This window comes from Kogia breviceps, chromosome 9, assembly GCF_026419965.1.
Source record: "Kogia breviceps isolate mKogBre1 chromosome 9, mKogBre1 haplotype 1, whole genome shotgun sequence".
Taxonomy (NCBI): domain Eukaryota; kingdom Metazoa; phylum Chordata; class Mammalia; order Artiodactyla; family Physeteridae; genus Kogia; species Kogia breviceps.
The window spans coordinates 86,084,704-86,110,386 of record NC_081318.1 but is presented as its reverse complement, the minus strand read 5'-3'; the positions used below and the strand labels follow the sequence as shown (position 1 = coordinate 86,110,386).

General features: G+C 35.1%; 1 protein-coding gene across 7 annotated transcripts in view; it reads right to left on the bottom strand.

Annotated features, from left to right (window-relative positions):
• MAGI2 (membrane associated guanylate kinase, WW and PDZ domain containing 2) overlaps positions 1-25,683 on the bottom strand; it is a 1,353,221-nt gene that overhangs the window by 897,527 nt on the left and 430,011 nt on the right. The gene's annotated exons all lie outside the window — the stretch shown is intronic.

Below are 25,683 nucleotides of genomic sequence, written 5' to 3'. Positions count from 1 at the left end.
CCATTTTCTTAGAGATGACTTGAGTAGAGTAACACTATGATTTAAAGCTTGGAGTAAAAATGCCAAACCTTGTAGTACCTTGGAACCAGTTAATTCTCTCTTGTGCTATAAGTAGAAATGTGAAGTAGTTAAAATGTCTTATCAAATAATTTGCTGATTATATAATACCACTTTTGTTTTTCATTCCATTCTTTTAATTCATGTGGTAGTGATGTCCTTTACTTTTTTGATCAAACAGGTTCATGGTGAAAATTAAAATTCAAATCTCTTTTAAGGAACTTTTAAAGTGTAACAGTTAAGTCATATTTCATAAATGGTAAAGAAAGGTTTAACAGTTGGAAAAATTTTGTTTAGCATAGTATTAATTGGGTGAAAAAGGTATAAATCATGTCAAAATTATAATGTGTTATAGTTAGAAATAAAGGGCTGAAGGATATTTCCTTTAGTTAAGTAGTATAACTGGAACTTTTTTTTACTCTTTAACATGGCTTTTATAAATGCATGGTTAATAATTTTACTTGTTGTCAGTAATTAATAGCTTATTAATGTTTTCCTCACCCCTGATAATGAATCTTAAATTACAAAAAAATTGTCTAAAAGCTTTAACTTAAAAATGAAACTAGATATTGAAATAAATTTGATACGTTTTTATAAAGAGAAAAAATTTAAAAAAATAAAAAAAAAATAAAGAAGAATGCATTGCTTCATCTCATACCTATTGGCATACAGGATGTTGACCAGTTTTTCATTCATTCAAAAGATGTTTATTGTGTGGGTACTATGTGGCAGAACCTGTGCTACAGGTGGGTATAATGTGAAGTCTCAGATGACAAGAACTTACATTATCATGGAGGGTGACAGGTAATAAACTGTAAGGAACTGCCAGATGTTAATGCCATGAAGAAGAATGAGGACCAATAAAGTAGGGTAGGGGAATAGATACTGATATAACAGGAGGTGGGGTTGCTATCTTACATAGGGCCATCGGAGGAGATTCTTTCTGAGAAGATGACATAAGAGCAGAGAATTGAAGGGAAAAAGGAAAAATTATGTGAAAATCTGGGGGAAGAATATGACTACATATCTCATTACACTAATTATTTTGAATTAGGAGTTACCATTATTATGACATATATGATTTTTTTAATATGAGAGATGAATTATGCATAATCCTTGATACATAGTTCATATATGAACATAGGGTTTAGAATTACAACTATGGAATTTAGACGTTTTTCAAATCCCTGCCATTTGCTACCTATAAGATTTTGATATGTTACTTAATTTCTTTTAGCCTTAGAGTTCCTCATCTGTAAGATAGAGACGACACTATCTTGTGGGTTACTTTAAGGACTAAATAATTACATGTATAATGTTTAACAAAAAATAAGTGCTCAATGTAGTAGCAATTATTATTTAATAAAAACAAGTAAATGTAAATTAGAACTCTACTTCCATTGTCTTGGAAAGCATTTATTCATCCATTCATTCAATGGCACTTATTAATCCCTGACTATATGTTACATACCATGATAAGTGACAGGAATACTAAAATTTAAGGAATACCAATGTATTTCTTATTGACCTGGGATACAAACATTAAAAATATAATATACTGCTAAAATTGTCATAATAAAGGAAACAAAGTAAATCTACTCTATTTAAGGGCCTGAGTAAAGGCTTGACAAAGGAGGAGATGCATAAAATTGAACCTTGCAGGATAAAAAGGAGTCCACCAGGTAAATGAAATGAAGAAAGCAGAGCAGGCAGAGCAGAAAGCATGGAGTAAAGTCACAGGGAGACAAGAAAAAAAAAAAAGAAGAGGCAACTTAAGAGAATTGTAACTACATTACAAGATACCTGTAAAGAAAAGAGGTGAAGTTGTAATTGCAGGCTGGCAGTAAATAATGCAGGCTCTTATACTCCTTCAGACTTATATGCTACACCAAAGAATCTAGAATTTGTCCTGTGAAATTTTGAAGGTGACGCATGATTGTGTTTCCATTTCAAAAATACCATTTGGCAGCAATGTGGGGAAGAGCATAGAGGAGTTGCTAATATTGGGATCAGCATGTTTCAGAACATCCTGGCTTGGTGTCTGGTGAGAAAAAGTCAAAGAAAGAAACTCAGAAATAGAAAAAGAAATGGGATACATTCCCATGTCAATCATTTACTCTAAAGAAATTAGTGATCACTAACACTACTGTTTCAGGTTCCTAAGGTGTCAAACATCAGATTTTAATTAATATTATTTGGTGGCTGAGTAGATATGGAAGAGGGAGGAAGAAGGAGTCTAGGACTTCTCTCAAATATATGGGTTAAGTGAAGTGAAAGAGTAGAGTAAAATTTAGAGAAGTAGATTCGGAAAGGAAAATTTCGAATTCAGTTCTGTAGGTGAGTGAACATGTGGGTCTAGTTTGCAGGAGTTTCAAGTATGGAAGCAGACAGACATTAAGTCACTATCATACTAGTGGAAGTTCAACAGGTAAGGGCTGAATGTGGTCTCCCCAGGAGAGCATGTAGTGTGGGAACCAAACCAACTGGTGAGACTGTGAAGGAGAGAAGCCATAGGGTCCAAATGGGATGGGGAAGAAATTGTCCTTATAATCTCAAGGCTACCTCTTTTTTTAATGTGTTCCTCAGGATTTCATCCTTGGCCATATTGTCCTCTCCTGTGGTACACTCTACCTGATTCACTGCTTCTCTATTTCAATACCACATCTATAATGATAAGTCCTGTGATTCTGTCTTCAATTCTGGATAAATCCAAGCATTTAGTCTTGACCAGCACAATTGTTCTCTAAATGATCTCAATGTATTTGATGGCCACAGCACAGTCAATCAGATGAACCAGGGACAGGCATTTGAGACAATGAAGCATACATTTAACATGCCTAATACAATGTTGTGCCCATAGTAGGTGCTCAATAAACTTTTGACGAGCAAACACCAATCCAACTCTAGCTTATGTGTTTATTATTTTGGCCTTAAGTGAAACAGGGAACTGTAGACATGATAAATAGATACCAACTTTATTTTTTTGAAAAGTATATTTAACTATTGAAAACAAAGTCAAAATATTTCCATTTGAAGATGTACTTGTTGACTGTGTAAAAGAGATGAATAATTAGTATATTGGGATTACTTTTTTCTTCAAAGTCATATAATCTTATTTATTAAGCCCCAAATAATTATAAATAAATTTAAACATCAGATATATATTTCCAGAAAAACTTGTTATAGAATGATCGGAGTTTTGATGTTATTTTTCCTTTACCAGAAGCAGTTCATATTCCATGTGTCTCACAAAACTCATTTTACAAATAATAATGAAACAAAGGGTTCACACATGAAGAGATGTCTAAATGGCTTATCTGCCTTCAATATAGAGCACCTATTACCTCAATTAGTTACAAAAAATAGTGGATTCTGGGGGGTTACATATCTCTAACGCTATTCTACAGACCATTTTGAAAATGTATACCATATTCTGATGCAACAGTTGTCTTTTAAAAACTTTTGTTTAATCGATTGCCTAAATTAGATATGCTAACTAATTTTACTTTGTAAACCACTTGCCAACATCACACACCAGAAGTCACATATAAACCTATCCAAACTATTATTTCTCCATCTTCATTGCCTATTTGTAATGTCATGTCAATGATGATGTCATACAAAATGTAATAATGAGGTATTCACTCTATAAAGCAAAAGGAACTCTTTAAGTAGGTACAACAGTACCTACTTAGATGAATTAATATGAATTCATTAATACAGAATAATAAATCAGACCAGAAGAAACTTGTTTATCAATAGCTCATGTTTTGAAAGGAATAGATTATACATGAGTCAACACAGATGAAATTACCATAATATGATGTGTGTGTACAATGTTTTGCCATAAATATTGTATATGCTTATTTACCATAGGAACAAAAAGCATCAAATAGTTAACAGTATAATAGCATTCCAACAAAGCTGTTAAGAAAGTAGTAAATAGCTTTTAATCTAGCAATTCAGGAATACATATTAATGTTAATTGAAAGAGTCCATCTGAATTACTAAAAAAATGGACTTATAGGGCATTTAAATTTACATGTGGTTTTACAACACAATAATTCTAACTATGGAACTGCTATCAAAATTGCTAAGCAGAGGTTTTACTGAGCTTAAGCAAGGATAGACGTAACTCATGTACAGCAGACATATTAATTATATGCAAATGCATGCTTTTAAAATTCAAAAACATAATATGCATCTTAATGAATAAGTTAAATATTTCTCCTTGAAATTTTACTCATTCCATTCATTCATTCACTTCCAGTTCTTTCACGGGTAGTACAAAGTTAAATGTTGGCTCCATGATTATGTATGCATTGAGGCTTAAATTAATAAGATCTTATTTCCTAGTTAATGGGCATCATATTTAGAGTCATTGATCATAGTTCTTACAAGAACTTCTGTTCCTTCCAACACTGGGCAAGTCCAGGGCCCTAAACTTTCTGTGAAATTCAGAATTAAGCTTAAAAATTTTCATTTAGCCTTCAGAGAGAATCATAAAGATGAGTCCCTATGAACCTATGCATTGCTTAACTACTAATTTAACAGCATGGAGACTGTACAGTACAGCATAGACTCTGTAATCAAAATGATTAGGTATGAATCCACAAACACACTGTGTGACTTTGGGCAAATTATTTAACCTCTCTGTGTACCAGCTATAAAACAAACAAAAAAACCAATAATAATACAGAGTGGTGGTTAGGATTAAATATATCAATCACTTAGGATTAAATGAGTCAAGGTATATCAATTACTTAGAATTATTTATTAACTATGGAGAGTGCTCAATAAATGTTTGTCATAATTATTATAAAATCTATTGTCCTTAGTTTCAACGTTAATTCCATAAAAGCTTTCTTAATGGTATACAGTTGAATACTTATCTTTACAGCATGAAAATGGTAATTATCTTTTCTTCTCTTATATTGGTGAGGTAAAACCATATTTGTTGTTTTAAGAGCAAACTTGATTGAATTAGCTGAAATTTTAGTATGGGGAATATTCCCATTCGTTATAATTCTCAACATCACCAATGAAAAGAATACTTTAAAGAATATTAAAAGCTTAAAGATTTTGTCTCTTTGAGGATTTCCCCCACTTTTTCAGTATTTAATTTAGAGATGAAAAATGAGGATAGGATGAGGCAGGATAGCGATGTCGCTAATGAGAAAGCTAAAGAAGACGTAACAGAAAAAGTATGGCTCATAAATGTATCCTCTCCATAAGTAGACAATCATGCTCAGCATGGTTTTAGAGCTTCTGACTCATTGAAAAGTAGGCTCCCTCTATGTTCTGTTACTTACTTGTCTGTTTTAGTTCAACAAACTACCCTTTCTCATCCTTTCTACCAACCTCTCATCTTTACTGCTTCTTGTTTGAACTACTTAGTAATATTCATTGTGGCCTTTTATTTTAAATCTACCAAGTCACGATGGCCTTTTATTTTAAGTACCCTGTCTCTCAGTTTCTCTCATCTTCTTAAGCAAATCTTCTCTCCTTAAATATTTTGAAGGCAAAATATTAGCCTCTATTTATTTACCTCTTTATATTCAGCCTAAAATAAAACGCTGAAAAGTATAGGTAAGATGAGCCACACGTGATCTGCCACAAAGTATTACTAAACATTAAAATATAAAAATCAAGAAACAACCAAAATACCATGTTGCCTAAGCGTTGTTTTACATTTCAATTCTTGAGGGTGTTTATTCTGTCACTCCAGTTCTCACTGTGACATTTGCCTGAAAGCAAGAGGCTTCCTTTGTTCCCAACTTCCTGATTTCTATCAGGCATACGACATGGTATGGACAGGCCGTTTGACTGTTTTTGACATTCTTGAGAGCATTTAGGTTATGAAGCTGGTAACAATGTGAAATCTTGGGGTTCCTGATTCTTAGAGTTCCAAGTCTCTGTCTGTCTCTTCAATCTCTCCTCCCCAACTCTCTCTAGGAAAGCAGAGGACCATAAGAAAGAGCCCTAAGGAGGTGAACTGCTTCAGCTCATCACTTTTACAGTTTGGCATGGTAAAAAATGGCTTCTCTACTTTATCATACATAAAAACCATTTGGGAAAACTTTTTAAAAAATGAGTAATCTTCTGTTCAACCCACACAGATTCTAATTCAGTAGGTTAGGTAGGCCCTTAGAATGTGCATTTTTTAAAAACATCTTTATTGGAGTATAACTGCTTTACAATGGTATGTTAGTTTCTGCTCCACAACAAAGCGAATCAGCCATACATATACATATGTTCCCATATCTCTTCCCTCTTGCATCTCCCTCCCTCCCACCCACCCTATCCCGCCCCTCTAGGTGGTCACAAAGCACTGAGAATGTGCATTTTTAATAAGCTCTTCTGGAGATTCTGATATAGGTGGTCCTTATGCATAGTTTCAGAAATTCTGCCTTAGAATGTTTTAATCAATGCAAAGCTTTCTGATTTCTGGTAATCAGAAACTAGCAAAGGTAATCACAGCCAATCAAACTGCCAATTACTCTTCATCAGATATTAATATTCTACTATTGTTACCTCCAGCCAGAGTCAAAATGTTTAACAACATTGGAAAGCAACTTCTTCCCTTGACCATGAGGAAATGTAACTTCCTAAGGTAGACCAAGATAATCATCAAGAAAAAACAATGGAAGACTCTTTAACAGTTACATCATCACATTTTTACTACATGGAGAGTCTCTATGGTCTGTACCTATTGTCCAGGAAAAGCCCAGTCCTGTTATTATTTGTTGAATAACAGTTCCCCCTACTGGCATACTTGCTGAAATTCCCCTTTCATTATTATTTGGAACAAAGCAGTAGATTCTAAATTCAAAGCTCAATATTTTTGCCTCAGGGTCATGCCTAAGTGATTGTGCTCTCTAGGTTAGAGGCATCCTTCTAAAGCTAGATGATAAAGGGTTCTTCTATTGACATGTGATTTGCTCAGTGAAACTAATTCTAAGATAAAACTAGAGATTTGGCTTTTTGGCCAGGGTCAAGTGTCAAATTTCAGATATGGTTTGGACACATTTTTGTTTTTAAATAATTAAGTTGTGCTCCCTTTAAAACATTCCAAATTAGATCAGCCAGAATTGCAGTGAGGAAATAACCTTGAGTTGGCAATGGGCTGTTCAGAATTCACCACACAAATTTCTCAATCCCTCTGACATGAGCTTAAGGCCCTTTATAAAAGATGAAAAAATATTTAATATAAGAATAAATAAGATTTCTGCCTCCCAGATATTTACCAGCATGGTCTGAAAAGTTGGGGTATGGATATCTGGTGTGGTTTTACAGTTTGGGAAATTGGCCCTATTTCTAACCATATATGGAATTTCTATGCTCTTCTGGTAGGCATTATTGATATTAGTCTTTCTGAACTTTCCAGTCATTTCTTTCACTATTCCCTTTCCTATAGACTAATCTCTAGTCCAGCAGGCCTCAAGGTGTGCCTGGGGACTCCACAGTCAAAACTGTTTTCATTTTAAGATGTTATTGGGCTTTTTAATTCTCATGAGTGTACAATGGAGTTTTCTAAAAGTGCATGATGTGTGATATCTCAAAAGACTGAATGCAGAAGCAAATATGAGAATCCATTAATCCAGTTTCTATTAATCCAGATATTAAAGTTAAAAATACTTGTTGCTTTCATAAGAGTATGTTAATTATGTTAAAATATAATAGATTGTGTTATTTAAATAAATTAATAAATATTTTAAAAAATTATGTTTTAATTTCTAACACATCAAATACTGATGAATATAACCCATACAAACCAAAGATTCGTGAGGGCCTAAATAACTATTAAGAGTGGTGAAGGGCTTTCCTGGTGCCGCAGTGGTTGAGAGTCTGCCTGCTGATGCAGGGGACACAGGTTCATACCCCGGTCCGGGAAGATCCCACATACCGCGAGGCGGCTGGGCCCGTGAGCCATGGCCACTGAGCCTGCGCGTCCGGAGCCTGTGCTCCGCAACGGGAGACGCCACAACAGTGAGAAGAGTGGTGAAAAACGTAAGATATATACATTTACATATTTTTTTCAGCCATAATAAAAGAAGGAAATCCTGCTACTTGCGACACATAGATAAACCTTGAGGGCATTATGCTAAGTGAAATAAGTCAGACAGAGAAAGACAAATACGGTATTATCTCACTTATATGTGGAATCTAAAGAAAACAAACTCATAGAAACAGAGCGTAGACTACTAGTTGTTGGGGGCAGAGGGTGGGGGGATTGGGAGATGGGTAAAGGTGGTCAAAGGGTACAAAGTTATAAGATGAACAAGTTCTGGGGATCTAATGTACAGCATGGTGATTATAATTAACAATCCTGTATTGTATACCAGGAAGTTCCTAAGAGAGATGGTCTTAAATGTTCTCAACACAAAATAAAACAAGAAGAAGGTAACTCTGTGAGCTGATGGCTGTGTTAACTAACCTTATTGTAACCAGCTCCCAATGTATAAGTGTATCAGATCATCACGTTTTACACCTTAAATTTACACAATGTTATATGTCAAGTATATCTCAATAAAACTGTGGGGGGTGGAAGGAAGAATGGAAAGGTGACCTGAGACCATGATGTTTGAGAATCATTGCTCTAGTTAAACTGAATGATGTTCACTTACATGCCCAATGTTTTTTACTTCCCGGACTAAAATATCACTTCTGTCGACTGAAATACCCTTTTTCCCAAACTTCACATTTTGTGTACTTAAATCTTCACCATTCTTTGAAACCCAGTTCAACTTCTACAACATCCATAAATGTTTTCCTGCTCACCTTTACCCCAATAATTATCTCCCTCACTTTATAAGAGTCCACATGAGCTTCTCTCTCATGCCATTAATCATTTTAACCTTTTTATTATTATTTCTTTTTCTTTGTGACTACTCGTTCTTATCAACCTTTAAGAACCTTGAGGAAATTCAAAAGCAGGGTCTGCTTATTATTTGTGGATTTTCTCTCCCTACTCTCAGAACTCAGTATGGTGCCTAACCCAAAGTAGGAACTAGAGAGATATGTTTTGGGTATGTGCCCTACAGATCTTCCTCCTTAATTCAAATAATTCTTTCTAAACCTGCTGCAGATTTGATTAAAATGCTAATAAAGAAATGAACAAGGAATGTATGGCCACCTCTGGGCGCAGCTGTGAGCAGACTGAATTGTCTGCAGTCTCCCTGTTGCCCTTTACACCTGTACAATTCCTGTCCTTCTTTCCTCCCCCTCATCTCCCTTCAAGATTCCCATTGTTCTTCCTACCCAGGCTCACTGCTGGTCAAACATTCAGGAAAAAATCTTGTTAAATAAAACATTTTTAAATCTCCACATATATAGTGGACTAATAAAACTTAAAGCCTCTTTATGAGCCTCAAATCTTTTATGGAATGAGATTTGATATAAGGAAGTAAATAAACCAACAAATGAGTAAACAACTATTTTTCTCCATGGTACTTATATTTTAAATAGAGAAAAGAAACCATTTCTTTTTGTAATTTGAGCTAAATAGGAGCAAATACATGCTTTCTGTTTGGCGAAAGAAGGGTGATTGTTTTTGTTTTTCGTTTTGTTTTTTGCAAAGATGGAAGCAACCAACATGAGTGCTATTCTGACTCTAATTTCTGGTGAAGTTGTCATGGTGTGGGAAGAGTGAGAGAAATCCAGCACTTACCACTGTCTTCCCAACTTCACTGTTATTGTATCACTAACAAAGATACAACCTTAAACAGTAGTTTATAGGAAATGAGTTGTATGTCCATGCACATTTCAAAATAGGATTTAAATGTAATATCATTATGTACATGTACAACAATACTTTTCTTTATGAGAAGCACACTGCAATAATGAAAAGAGCCTGAGCTGGGCATCAGAAAACCTAGGCTCTGGTGTTCACTGCCTAGCAGATAGCTACATAGCCTTAGTTGGGCTACTTAAAATCTCTAGATCTCAGTTTCCCAACTGTACCGAAAATTTTTGAGCTGTCTCCCGAAACTGATTCTGTAAAATCAGGGTGCTAATCTATATAATCTCTAGTGTTATTTCCAACTCCATGGAAAATAGATCAGTGGCTACTCTAGATATTAAGCAAACCTAAATTACAAATGGCTGGCTCAAGTTCATCTAGGAAGTTAGTGGTGAAATCAAGGTGAAGACCCAATTCAAGTTCTCTACTCTATCCACTCTGTCCACGAAATTCTAGTCCTAATAACCTAGTATTAGAGAATGGAAGGGAGTCAGGGTAAAGACTGAATGGTGACAGAAATACAGGTAGAATTGAATTAAAGTATTTCTTAACCTATCTTCACATGAAGGGAATTTATTATTAAATCTTTTGAATAACATGAAAAATATAAATTGCCAATATTAATTTAATCAATATTAAATTTGTCTACAGACTCTTTTTCCTTTTCTTAATTTTGAATCTTATCTAGAAAGCCAAAATACTATTTTCAAAAAGCAGATTTTCTGATGTTGGTTAAATGATAAGGAAGTTCACAGGATTGGATTCATGTCAGTTCATAACTATTAACTATAGCATACTGGTGGCTTGTGCTGTATCTAAGAGTGTTGTGTGCTAAAATTTTAGGAAAATGTTGAAGTTACAAATTTTTGCTAATTCTATTCATGAAACGTATTTCAAAAGTTCTGGAGTCAGAGATTTACTTATTAAAATTAATTCTGAATTATCCTGTCCTTTTTTCTTTTCCTCATGAATTTCTTTGGCACTCACATTTATTTCCACCTATTAATAATATATAGTATAGAATCGCCACATTTCAAAAAGTAAATATAGTAAATGGTTCCTTACTGACATTAGTTAATAAAAGTGCCTGGAATTTTATATGCTCTCCGAAACTCTGGAGAAAAATTACTGGAATGTACATAACAAAGGCAGATGGGGCCTGTCACCTAAACAGCAGGAAAAATCCATCAACTGGACTATGACAAAGAAAGTCCATTTTAGAATATTAACTATGGAATCGTTTAACATGTGCAGTCATGAAGTTCCTTCTAGTGTTATTCAGATACTAATTAATAAAAACTCATGAACTAGAAATACCATGAAAACTTGACGGTTCATTCCTCTTAAAGTCAAAAAGGACACTGGTAAATCAGTATTTATACACCCTTGTTTAGGTAACTGGCAAAGGAACATCTGGGACTGCTCTCTTGGGTAAGTCACACCTAAAGATACTTATAATTCCCAGGAACTTGAAATATTATTAAGTCAATGAAATAGAAGCAAGGTGCTTATGTGGGTACTCAATAAATTCTTCTTCAATGATTAAACCAAAAATAGGGTTTGATGCTTCTCCTTTGAAGATTATAGATCAGAGTTTACTATTTAAATTTTGCTCTTCAGAAAACACCTGCTCTAGCAAGAAGTGTTCCTGAAAGAACAGCAATGGTCATTATTTATACTGATAGAAAACTTAAACAAAGAGAAAGTAAGTATGAAGATGGAATTAACAATGAGTTCCTAAACCCAATCAGAGATTGACTGCATGTATTGTCCTCCTGTGCTTAGGTCATGATTACCAGATGGTCCCTCTGATCTATAATGAAATGAACAGATACTATCAAATGACCTATAAATTAATAAATGTTAATAGTTTTCTTATCTTAAAAATAGCAATGCTAATGAGCTCTTCCAGATGCTTAAAAAACATTCCCAATAGAATATGAAAGAACAATGTTATAAATGCGGAATTTATTGAAATAGAACAGTTAATTCTAAAACTTAAAATGTGTATTAAGTATAATGGCAGTAGAAAATTAACACTGAGATTTTACCTTAAAACAAGAACAAAATTTTAGAGGCAACTAAATTTAGAATACAATAGAAAATAAGAAAAGTCAATTTAAAAATGGCTACAGGCTTCCTTGGTGGCGCAGTGGTTGAGAGTCCGCCTGCCGATGCAGGGTACACAGGATCGTGCCCCGGTCCGGGAAGATCCCACATGCCGCAGAGCGGCTGGGCCCGTGAGCCATGGCCGCTGAGCCTGCGCGTCCGGAGCCTGTGCTCCGCAACGGGAGAGGCCACAACAGAGAGAGGCCCGCGTATCGCAAAAAAAATAAAAAATAAAAATGGCTACAAAGCAGAAAACATTTTTAAACCTTGAATTTAAGATATTTTGGTGATAAGCTCATTACTTTAACATCGTAAGTTCCTTCTTGTGATAGATTGTTTTTTCAATGTAGCATTAAGAGATTTTATTAATTTCCCATTGCTGCTGCAACAAATTACTGCAAACAGTAATTTCAAACAACACTTATTTATTTTCTTATAGTTCTGGGTATTAGAAATCTGAAATTAATTTCTGCTGGTTAAAGTGAAGGTTTGGCAAAGCTGGCTCCTCCTGAGGACTAGGAGGGAAGACTCCCTCGCAGTACCATTTTCAGCTTCTAGTGGCTACGTGTATTCTTTGGCTTGTGGCCTCTTTCTCCATCTTCAAAATGAATCACTACAATCTCTGGTCTCATCATTACATGGGATTTCACTGATTCCTCCTGAGTCCCTCTTTTAAAGACCATGGTAATTATATCATTCTCAACCAGATAATCTAGGAAAAAATGCCCATCTCAAGACCTTTCATCACATCTGCAAAGTCCCTTTTGTTATATAAGATTATATATTCACATGTTTTGGGGATTAGAACATAGGCATCTTTGAGGAGCCATTATTCAGCCTACCACAAAGATTAAGAACCAGGGTAGATTCTCTGACAAATTCCTGCAAACTCAGAATAAAATAAGCTTAATTTATTAAATGAATGTTTTAATCTTATTTTTAGGACTTTCTATGTCAGAATAGTCTGAGTTCCTTGATACCAGATTTAAGTCTTCTCACCAGCAGAGTGCCTAGTCCTGGATGGTGTTCATTCTAATTGTTAGCTGGAAATAATTGAGCCTTACTAATAAGTGTGTGTCAGAGAAGAAAATGTTTAAAAGTTTACGGTAATCCACAGGGTTTCCATTTTTACAGACCAAAGAATCAGTCTCCAACAATGCAGGAAAGCAGAAGCAAACGACTCAATTTGTCTAATGGAGTCCAATAAATATTTCCAGACTCTCTATAAACTTAGCACCACTGAAAAGGATAAAAATCTCAAAACAATTATCTCAAGGCATCAAGCTTACTTGAAAGGAACTGTAGTGACTATTTTTCTTCAATGTTTCTTTGATGAACTCACAACCAGTGAATTAGTTCATGGATTATAGTTTTTTAGCATCTATAGAAATAATGTTAATGAGAACTATAAAAAGCAGGTTATGGGACCCCATTAGATAAAACCAAGCACAGAAATAAAGCTATGACAGAGATTGGGACTTGTCAGTCACCCTAGGGTGGCCATCAGTGAAGAGTGAGTGGCAGTTATTCTTCTAGGCAGCTGCAAAAGCAGAGGCCTGGACTGATGGTACGATTTTGCTGATTCAATAACAAGATTTGATTATGAAAAAAGGGAGGGTGGCGATGTTTAAGATATGCAGTAGACATTACCACTGTACATGGTTTCTAATTCCCTTCTTCCTTCTGGCATTAAGCAAGATAGCAATTCCTTGCTCCTTGAAGTTAAGTGCAGCAATATGATTGCTCTTGTCAGTAAAATAGTTAGTGGAAGTGGTATGTGTCACTTATAGGAAAAAGCATTTCAGAGCCAGTGCACAATTCTCCCTGCCCTTTTCCTTTTCTACCATGACAGGAAACATTCCATATGGTGGGGCTTCTCTGAACCTGGGTCCCAGAACGAGGTCTGCTTTGGGATAGAACCCCCTGCAGAAACGTGATAGCCGTGTAGAGCGAGTAAAAAATAAAGCATTACTGTTTAAACCACTGAGACTTGGGGGTTGTTTGTCAGTCTCAGAATAGCCTATTGTATTCTATTGATGAAGAATGGCTCAACAATTTGGATTCCAAGTATGTTAGTAGTTTCGATTTTAGAGGATGGGGTAGACAGGGTACAAGCAAGAGATTAAGCAAGGAGGGAACCTAGGGGCCAAAGGTAGTGTTCTGTGCTTGTAAGCTATTACTTCAAAGCAGTAAAGCTATTGACCTTTTCTATCTTCTGCTTTCTCAGTTATGAATTAAGTTTTTAAAATTCAAAAGTTAAAGTTTTCTATTTGTAACTAACATGATGTATTTCAATAATTGTCTAGACATTTCTATGTCATCCACTGAATGTCACGTTTATGAAGGTATGTTAATAGAGGCTTGACTAACCAGTATCTAAGTTAGTTAGATTTTAACTAACTTAGTTCATGCCAAAGTACATTTTTTTAATTGGCAAGAATCTTTATTCAAGCTGACTGAAGGTCCCCAGATATTTGTTTCAGTTTAAAGAGATAACTTATAAAATTGTCATAATAAGTAAATAATTACCTGTTACTAAAAACTGCTCTACTGGCTTATTTGAAAGGTACCATTTGGGTTGAACTTCCTTCAGAATAAATACCAAAGAACTTTTAAATACCAAATTATGTTTCTGGATACGAAAGATTTTTAATTGTTATCATCACCACTGTTATTATTAAAAATCCATATTGTAATGAGTAGTCTATTTCATTCAACAAAGTTTTGCTAACTTGCAAACTGACAAGTCTCAGTTGAATGTTTATAAAATGAATGACTCTTTTCTTTCTTCATAAGTGTATATTTGATTTAGTGATCACTGATCAAGGTTTAACTTTGAACTTAAACAACTGAAAGCCTGAGGAGGGGGAAAAGACATTAGCTCCCTGCCTCTACATACTTCTGCTTAAGAAGCAGTAGAAGTAAAAAGACAAATGTAAATGTATGGTAATTCCACAGATTTGGAGCATATATTACTCTTTAAGTTCATCTGAGAAATATAACTACAGGTAATAAATCAGGAATGGAATGACAGTTTATATATAACAATTCCTGAAGATGCCTGTCTTATTATTATATTTTTAGATGGGAAGTTTGACACTGTATTAGTATAGAAAGAAAGAACAACTAAATTAGCCACTGAATAGTTCTCTCTTTATGCCCTTTGCAAAACCACATGTATGTGAATTTTCAAGCAAAAACATAACCACGAGAGACAAAGGTCATTCACTCTCTGTGAACTGTAAAGTTGTGCCAGTTGGTATAGCGGAGACCATTAGCTTTGAGTTTCTCTCAGATACTCTCAGGTCTGGCTCTACATGTCACTGAGACATGTTATAATGTTATAAAAGATGCTCATTATTGCAACAACTATGCCCAAGATAAAAGAGGCATCCAGCTGTGCTGAACTTCCTTGTTATATTAAATCTACCTTTTCTAAAAATAATTATTTTATATACTGATACCCCAAATGAATATATATCAAGTCTTCCTTACAGGTTCCTTCAGTTGAATCAAAATTTATGTCTACAAAATACCAAATGTCTAAATTATATGAATGTTAATTATTAAATATAATAAATAGAAGCCAAATGGATTAGACATTTGACAAAATGTGAGGAAAATGACAACAAAATAAAACTAAAGAAAAGAGAAAGAAATTTATAATGACAGTGACAAAATAAATTAGAAAATAGAAAAATGACCAATAATAATTATTTATTATGCTTTACTATTCGGCACTGTTCCAAGCATTTTGCATGTATTAACTCTTTTAGCTATAAAAATCTCATGAAGTCAGAACGGAAAACAACAAAACATATGTAATTGCAGGAAAATCTAAAATGATATGTAGAAAAAAATACAGAATAAATCCACAAATAAATGAGTTGAGAAATCAGTTGAAATAACTGGTTATATATATTTTATTATATATATACACATAATTATATATATATAAATATATATGCATTTTTGTAATAACTGGCATATAAAGTCCTTGGCCTACAGTAAGGAAGCACACAGAAAATAAATAAAATTTTAATGGACATTTTTACTTTTCTTTTTTCCTTTCTTTTATTTTTGAGTGGTATATGGCAAGAAATCCAGTTTTTATTTTATGAACTTCACTAAACTAACTACTGCAGTTTTTTAAAATTATGACACACATTTAGACCTCCCTCTCAATAAGACTTTGGAGTCTATGCCCCTCCCTTTGCATCTGTGTGGGCCTGTGATTTCTTAGAACAATGCGATACAGTGGAAATGATACTTCCTCACTTCATAGGTTTGGTCAGAAAAGGCCATATGCTTCTGCTAGGTTCTTTTGAAATACTTGCTCTCTGGAAACTCTCTTTAGGATGCTCCCTCTGAAAACTCAGCTGCCATGGGGTGAGAAGCCTAAGCCATAATGAGAATCCATAAAGAAGTGCCCCATCAACAGAACCAGCTGAATGCAGCCTTCATACCATCTGAGCTGAAGTATCAGACTATACATGTAAGAAACCTCTAGGTCGTTCTAATTTCCAGCCATTTGCATGACCCCCATGCATTTGAATCTTCTCATCTGAAGGATCAGAGCGGAAGTAAGCCAACTCTGCTGTACCCTGTCCAAGTACCCCACCCAAGGAATTTTTTAGCATAATAAATTGTAATTATTTTATGCCACTAAAAAAACAAACAAACAAAAATATGTACTTTTGGTCACTGAAAATTATTTTCAACTAATATATTTGAAATGCGGATGCTATATATTTTGGTGCCAACCAAAAAGGAGCACTAAAATGAAATAGTCCACCCCTACCAATGCATACTTATGTAAGCATACAAATTAAATATCAAAAAAACACCATGATTATAGCTCAGCCATCCTGAAACTATGTTATGTTTATACTAGGACTGACAAATAAATAAACATATCAGGGATAAATAAAGGTAGGTTTCTCACTGTCAGATAAAGGGGTTACAAATAAGGAAAGGGGAAAGGCTATATTGATTCAACAGTGTTGGAATGGAATCAGAGGTATCAATAGGAACTCATAGTTTTTAATATGCTTACAAATGGACAGCTATAGAAATAAATATAGATGTGTGTGTGCATGTCTGAGTATACACATATCTATTTCCTAGCTCTATACAGTGAGAGAATCTAGAGGCAGAGATGCCCAGTAGCAATGAGTTTGTCTCAGGTCTTGATTTCTATACACCAGTCTGCAATTTTAAAAAAAGCATGATTCCTAGGGAAAATGACTGATATCAGATCTGGGGAAGGGAAAACACAAGATGACCCTGGAATATCTTTCAGTGCCAGAAAGTATGGGGGAACAGGTTGAAAGGACAGAGGGGCTAACTTGAAGGAGTTCCCAATGGCCAAATCTGGGAAAATTTAAACAAACAAACAAACAAAAAAAACCCCAGACTAGTAGTAATGGGTTTTAAACCACTGACTAAAATAAATATCTGGTAGCTCATACTAATACAAATAAATAAACTAAAAAAAAAAATTAAAGGGGAATTCAAAACAGCTATTCCATCCAGTAGAATTTTAATTACTAAGTGTGGAAGAAATGATGAAAACAGAAAATCACGATTATTAGGCAAATTACTACAGTAATAATAGTTGCAGGGGAAAATTATTGGTAGATGATAAAATGGATGGGAAAAATATTTACATAAATATTTTCATAGTCACCAACTGTCTCTCCATAAGATACTTAATAATTACAAAGAGAAAAATAAGAACTTTACACTAGAAGCCCTGGAAAACATAACCTTAAACAAGTCATCAAAGTTAACATCAACAGTAATAAGCCACATTGGCATAATGTTCCTCCACATGCGATGCACTAAGAAGGGCAAGATATCACTTCATGATGTTCTTGCCAAACCTCAATCCAATAATGGAAAAACATCAAATGAACCTAAATTGAGGGACATTCTACAAAGTAACTGATCAGTGTTCTTCAAATATATCAAGGTAATAAAAGAAAAAGAAAGACTGAGGAAATGTCATACACCAGAAAAGACTGAGAAGACATAAGAACTAAATGCAAAGTGGAATTCTGGACTCATTCTCCTCTTTACCAGCTCTTTAAATGTTAATGACATTAAACTATTTTCATATTTTCCATAACAGATTTCCTAATTTTCCTTCTGTTCATGTCTATAATATTTGTAACATATGCAAGTTTAAATATTTTCCTAATAAAATATGCTATTTTCCCCTTTTGGACTTTTTTTAAAATATAAAAATTATCTTCACTGTCTCTAGATATTTGATATTCATTTAGATTAGTGGAAAGACTGCTGAAATCCAAATAAAGTATTTAGTTTGTTTAACAGTATTGTATTAATGTTAATTTTCTAGCTTTAATAACCGTATTATGGCTTTGTATGATATTACATTAGAGGATCTGGGTAAAGGTACACAGGAACTCTCCGTACTATATTTGGGACTTTTCTATGTCAAAAATTATTTCAAAATAAAAAGTTAAAATAACCTACAATGGCCAAATAAGGCCATTGTAGTTTAACTTTTTACTTAGAATTGTTGGCATAGTTTAATATTGGAAAATTTAAAAAAAGTTTCACCACAGTAATGAGTCTAACAGAATAAGCTACTAGAATTTCAATATATCCCTGAAACAATGGTAGAGTATTTCACATATTTTCATGATAAAAAATTCCTAGAAAAGCAGCAATGATAGATAATGCAGCATCTAACATCACAAAAATGAAACAATATTAAAACCAGAAACAAGAAATAATACTCAATTTTAATAGTGTTATTTAAAATTATTCTGGAGGCTGTAACAAAACAATAATTTTTGAAACAAATCAAAAAGGAGAAGACCAAATTATTAAGGCAATCTGACTGTATACCTACACAGTCTAAGCAGGTCTCTTTAACAAAAACAAAGGAAAAACAAAACAAAACACCTTATCAACAAGGAAGTTCAAAATAGTCACTGGGGGCTTCCCGGGCTTCCCGGGCTTCCCGGGGGCTTCCGGGGCTTCCGGGGCTTCCCAGGCTTCCCGGGGGCTTCCCTGGTGGCAGTGGTTGAGAATCTGCCTGCCAATTCAGGGGACACGGGTTCGAGCCCTGGTCTGGGAAGATCCACATGCCGCGGAGCAACTAGGCCCGTGAGCCACAACTACTGAGCCTGCGCATCTGGAGCCTGTGCTCTGCAACAAGAGAGGCCGCGATAGTGAGAGGCCCGCGTACCGCGATGAAGAGTGGCCCCCTCTCGCCACAGCTAGAGAAAGCCTTCGCACAGAAACGAAGACCTAACACAGCCAAAAATAAATAAATACATAAATTAATTTTTTTAAAAAGTCACTGGACAAAGGTGAAATATATAAGCAAATATAAATAAATAAATGTATAAACATTGGTAATATGAATTTACTAGATATAATGCAGGAGAAAGGATTTCATTCACAAGAAAAACAGTCAAATCTAGCAATAACCATTTCAAATACCTGAAGGGGCTCTTTACGTAAAAATATGTTTTCAAATAGTTAAAATAGGGCTTCCCTGGTGGCGCAGTGGTTGAGAGTCCGCCTGCCGATGCAGGGGACACGGGTTCGTGCCCCGGTCCGGGAAGATCCCACATGCCGTGGAGCGGCTGGGCCCATGAGCCATGGCCGCTGAGCCTGCGCGTCCGGAGCCTGCGCTTCGCAACGCGAGAGGCCACAACAGTGAGAGGCCCGCATACCACACACACACACACACACAAAATAGTGTGAGATAAATATAAGTATCTGATTAACAGATCAATGCAACAAAGTAGAGAGCATTGAAACAGGTAATAGTGTATATAACTTATATGATGAGGGACTATCACAAACCAGTGGAGAAGAAAGAGATGATTTAGTAAGTCCAGTTTAGTATAGTAGTTATGAACATGATCTCTGGACCCAAACTGCCTGGGAATTAATCCCAAACTGGTACTTGGGTAATCATGGATAAGTTAATTAACTCCTCTATACTTCAAGTTCTTTATCAGCAAAATGGAAGGTAGTAATAGGATCAACTTCATAAGATTTTGGCTAGAATTAACTGAGTTAACACATGCAAAGACTAGAAAAGTATATGGCACACAGAAAGTGCTCAATAATTGTTTATTATCTAGCACAGTTTTAGAGAAAGTGAATAAAATGATGTGGGCAATAAAAACAAAGACTAAAACCAATATTTTCATGAATCAATATAAATTCTACATAATTTAAACATGACACAATATATAACCATAAAAAGATGAAAAATATAAGGGACTGTTAAATCTCTGGAGATGAGGAAGATATTTCTATGTACAAAACAAGTCAAGATGGGAAAAACTATTCACTTCATTAGAGAAAAAAAAGTTTGCAAAGTCAAAAATATCAAAATAGACATGTACAAAGGGAAAATTAGGAAAAACTCACGGCAAATATGACAATTGGTTAATGTCATTAACATATAAAAGCTATTAAAGGAGGAGAATGAGGTTTTTGAAGTTTTTCATTCATGGGAGAAGATATTACATAACCATTAAAAATTAAGTTTTTGAAAAATTATGATGTGAAACGAGTCACAATACAGTGTTATGGTAAAAAAAAATCAAGATTCACAATTAGTTCTATAATATGATACTCTATAGTATGTGCACAAATGATCTATACATTTCTCACAGATTTTTCCTGTCAAATTTTCTATTATCATCAGCAGGTGGGGAAATGTAGACTATAAGTGGACAAAAAGATAAAGAAACAAATGACTGGAACTAACGACAGGGAGACTAGGTTGGAGGTAAATGCGGTGAAGTCTAGACCAAGTTATTAGTACTAACTAACTGGCTCTAAAACTTACTAGATCCAAGACTGGGATACTTAGATACCATTTAAAATTTCACTGGCAATTTGCCATCTCTTCATGCCATGTATAGGTTTTATCAGCAATTAGGACACGTAATTCAGGCCAATTCAAGAGAAACTTGCCAAGTACCTACTATGTGCTCTGTATGTGCTGGAAGGGATATAATGATGAATAGATGAATAGGATGTTGTCTCTGCCTTTACTGAGTTTACCCTGTAAACTCAGTATGCAGTCATCCTGAGCTTACAAGAGAGGCTCCATGTCATCTTTGAGGAAAGGAAAAAAAAAAAAAAAATCAAAGCCAAAATTACCTCTATTACCTATGTGTCTAGGAGGTGGGAAGATAAACACACATAAAAATAACTAAAATATAAACTTGTTATAAAAAGATAAAAATTTCTGGAGATTAGAAGGAAGGGGAGAATCTATTGGTTGTGGTTCATTCATTCATGTATGCAGCAAATATTTATTAAGTTCTTGATAAATACTGGTTATTTTAGGTACAGACATCAGGAAATAGTTCTTTGGAGGAGTTGTCATTTGATATTAGCAATGAAATAAGGGTAGAATCTTTCCAGAAAGAGATGGGGCAGATAGGACATTTTAATAGAAGGGACCATGGTGAGCAGTTCCCTTGTAAGTAGCAAGGGCACATATAAGAAAGAGCAAATGATAAAGTTGTAAAGGCTTATTGTTCCCTTCTTGAGAAAGGATGTAAATGTGAGCCTCAGGCATTTGTTCTTAATTTGGTGAGCAATCAAGGAGTCTTTCAAGGTTAAGAAAGACATGTTTTTAAATAAAATGGATGTTTGTCACTCCCTGGGAAAGAATCTCTTACCTCTGAAACTTTGTGCAATGGGGCGCTCTCATTGAGTTATTCGAGATACTGCACTGAGTTTATAGTTACAATAATAAACAGTATCATGTGTCTTGCCTCTAATAGCAGCTCAAAACAGTTCCTCAGATTTCACTGCAGCCACAGCATAAAGCAAAGTGACACAATCACTAGTGGATGGGACATGACAACAACAGGCACACCATGCTGGCAGGCATCTCATAGGGATGAGGATGTATAGTTCATCAAAACACCATGTTTCCTGGAAGGCCAAGAGGGAGAGCCATAGATGATAGCCACATGCAATCATCCTGTGCTTACAAGAGAGGCTCCTTGTCATATGTGAGGAAAGGAAAAAAAAAAAAATCAAAGCCAAAATTACCTCTGTTACCCACGTGTGCCATGCCAAAGCTCATTTGTACAAGTTTCTGTGACTATATTCACATTTTCAAACATGAAACATTGCATCATATCGATAATGAGAATAACAATAACATATTGCTATACAGATAACAAACACTTTACATACACCTTTCTCCTGATTTCAAGAGTTCAGAGTTTATGGTAATTTCCATAGAATTTAGAATGCCAGGGATTAATTTAAAGACTTTGGTAGGGCTTACAATGGCACTAAAATAATAATGTCTTTGTGGATTAAAAAATGCACAGTTGTATGTACTTTTAAAATTTACCTATGTTTACCTGTGAGACAAAAAATTTTTGAGAGATTAAAGAAGCTTCAGCAGAAATCAGAGTTCAGAGACTCAGCGATTAATTTTCTCTTTTTTATTTTAGGCCACATTTGCTTTAATATGGTAGGGGAGAGCTGATATCACAGCTGAGGAAACTTGGCAGCTACATTTTTGATAGGGTTCATCAAAAATGAATCAAGCGGCTAGCTTTGGGCTTTTGAATTAATAATGACTCGAAGGAGATAAAGAGCAGCAGCAACAACATATTTGTAAAACCAAGACTTCAAAATGAGTCAGAACAGCTCATTTAGATAAGTCGTGAACCTAACTGTCTAAATTAAAGCAAGACCATGATTCCTGGCACAGCTGGGCTCAAGGCAAGCTGTGGCACAGCAAGGCAGCCACATGAAGAGGAAGATCCACAGGTTAGAAGTATGCCAGAGAACATCTAACAAGAGAGGCAGGTTACCAGGAAGAACATCTAACAAGAGAGGCAGGTTACCAGGAAATCAGACACGTGCCTTAACTGTAAGTTAGCCATTAATACGCTTTTTTTGGAAGTAGATTAAAAAGCTGTTTTCTCCAGTTTTAAAAAATGACTCTTCATACTCACATAGAACTTTAGAGCAAGGAAGAAAATTAGATATTATGTAGCAGGTATGAAAATTAATAAACAGAAACCTCATTTAAAATGGAGTTGGGAGGCTGGAAGGGGGTGCTCTCACACCTCCACTTGATATCAATTGCAGACCTAACAGGAAGAGACATACCTTTGCACTTCCACAAGGAAGAAGTTACTACTTCACAACTCAGCAGTAGAAAGGAAGAATTTCTCCTTGCCGGGACACAGCCCAGCCAATAAAAAGAGAGCTACACTTCAGAAATCCTAGTTTCCTCCAATGGACTCTTTGTTTATAACAGCCCCTTCCAATCCCCCTTTCTCCTCTATAAAAAAAATATTCCTGGGGCTTCCCTGGTGGCGCAGTGGTTGAGAGCCCGTCTGCTGATGCAGGGAACACGGGTTCGTGCCCCGGTCCGGGAAGATCCCGCATGCCGCGGAGCAGCTGGGCCCGTGAGCCATGGCCGCGGAGCCTGCGCGTCCGGAGACTGTGCTCTGCAACGGGAGAGGCCACAACAGTGAGAGGCTCACGTACCGGAAAAAAAAAAAAAAAAAAAAGAATATTCCTCTCTTTTGCCCTCTTCTAAACTTGCCCGTGGCTCACCATAGATTGCATGTCCCGAATTGTAATTCTTTGCTGTTCCTGAATAAGCCCATTTTGCTGGTAAAATAATTGGCTGTTTTATTACTGGTTTGGTCAAAAAGCTCGTTTGGGTTTTTCCATAACATCGTATGGAAAAACCCGAACGAAATTTTTGCCGCAATATTTTAGGTCAACACAAGGCAACCCTTTCACTTTGCAATGAAACTGATACACAGAGATTGAGTCTTGCTGGGGCTTTATAGGTGGCTATAGAATCTGTTTAGCTAAGACACGAATTCTAATCTCCTGAGATAAAAGCTACATAGTTCAGCTGACCCTCCTCACTTCTCTCCAGTATCATTTCCACAGCTTTTCTGACCTCCCAGGTTTCCTCCAGTCCATGCAGTTTACCACTGACAGGTTCATCTACCATGTCAAACACTGCTATAAAACCTCCAGTAGCTCCTGCCTTCTCACAACCTAACAAGGTCCTTTGCAATTGGAGCTCATCCCATGAAAGATCATTTCTAACCTTTCATAATACTATTTTCCCAGTGAAAAATCTCCTTTACAGCTTTACTGTTTTGTACAGTTTCCTGAGCCTGTTTCATCCACCACATACACATACACTTCTCATTACTTACGCTCCTTCACTGTTAATGAACGTGCTTATCACACCCTCCTTTTTTGTAGAGACAAATAACCATCTTTAAATATATAAATCAAGCTTCATCTTAACATAAAGCTCTTCCCAATCACATAATCCCTCTCACTTCTCCGCTCTATCCTTCAAACCAGACGACTTGCCTATTAAGCTTCCAATTGCATATTTTTGGACAAGTAATGTGAAGATTGTGAAAACTAAAATAGAATTTGAAGTCATGTTGGTGCAGATCAATATACCATATGTTAGCAGAAAGGAAAAATGTCATATATTTTCAGTTTTCAGAGTCCAGTATATTAGCTAAAACTTCCTCCAATATAGCTTAATCCCTATAATAGAAGCCTCCAGATTCTGTGGGCCAAGTAATAAGATGAGATACTAAATCTTACTTGACTTATATTTGCTATTAATCTTTTTATTGGTTATGAGGTTTGACTCTCTCTATTTATTATTTTTAAGCTTGAATAGAATGTTTATTCCCACTATTCCCTGTTGTTGGTAAACTTTCAAGAACAAAAAAAAATTCCTAAGAAAAAATCAGGCGAAATACCTACAATCCATGATTAGGTGAAAAAGTCAGTGTACGTCTAATAGTTCTTGCATTCCTTTACTATAATATTTGTGACCACTTAACTATAGCTGGAACACATTCATAATCTGCCTAAAAATACAGTTGCTTTCTTCAAATTTAACATTTCCAAAAATTCTGTCATTTCAGGATTACTGATTATTAATGAGATAAGGAAATATAATAATAATAATATAAGGAAAGTGTCTCATAAAATTTCTGGGTAAATCTTCATCATTCCAGGACATTTCAACAAGGGTAAATTTTTAAAATAAAAGCAGTAATACATAGGATAAGATGTAACATGCTACATATAGTTCTAGTCAAAACTGGAAACTAACTTTTCCTTTTTGCTTCTTATAAAGTGACAGAAAATATAACTAAAATATTTAGAGATTAGTCTAGGTAAATAGAATATATATTTTGATTAAAATATATTTGGTCTAATTCATCTTTGGCAATATAAATGTGTACCCAGACTGAAAACTCATGAAAGAAGGGGCTATGTCTGAATTGTCTTCCATTTTATTGCAGGGGACAGAGCAGAATCAAGGGCATAGTAAGTGCAAAATAAGCATTTATTGGATCCCTAAATGAACGAACATATGAATATATATGTCTTGTTATCACTTATTATGCTACTACCTCAATATTATCAGACCTAGCTAAAATATAGGAAACTAGTCTTGGTTTGCCAATACATAGGTAAGTGATCATGGGCATACTATTTAACCTCTCTGAGCCTTAGTTTACTAATTTGTAAAATGAGGGGAAGCTCTGTGCTGCTTACTTCAAAGGGTGGTGTTAAGGACTAAGAGTATTATGCAAAAGTATGTTGCAAACTGTAAAGTACTAAAAAAAAAGTAAGGCATTATTTTAACAGCATGGGATGTTTGAAAAAAATATTAAATTCATACTTGAGTTGTTGACCTGATTTAATTTTTTTCATTGGCAAGTAGA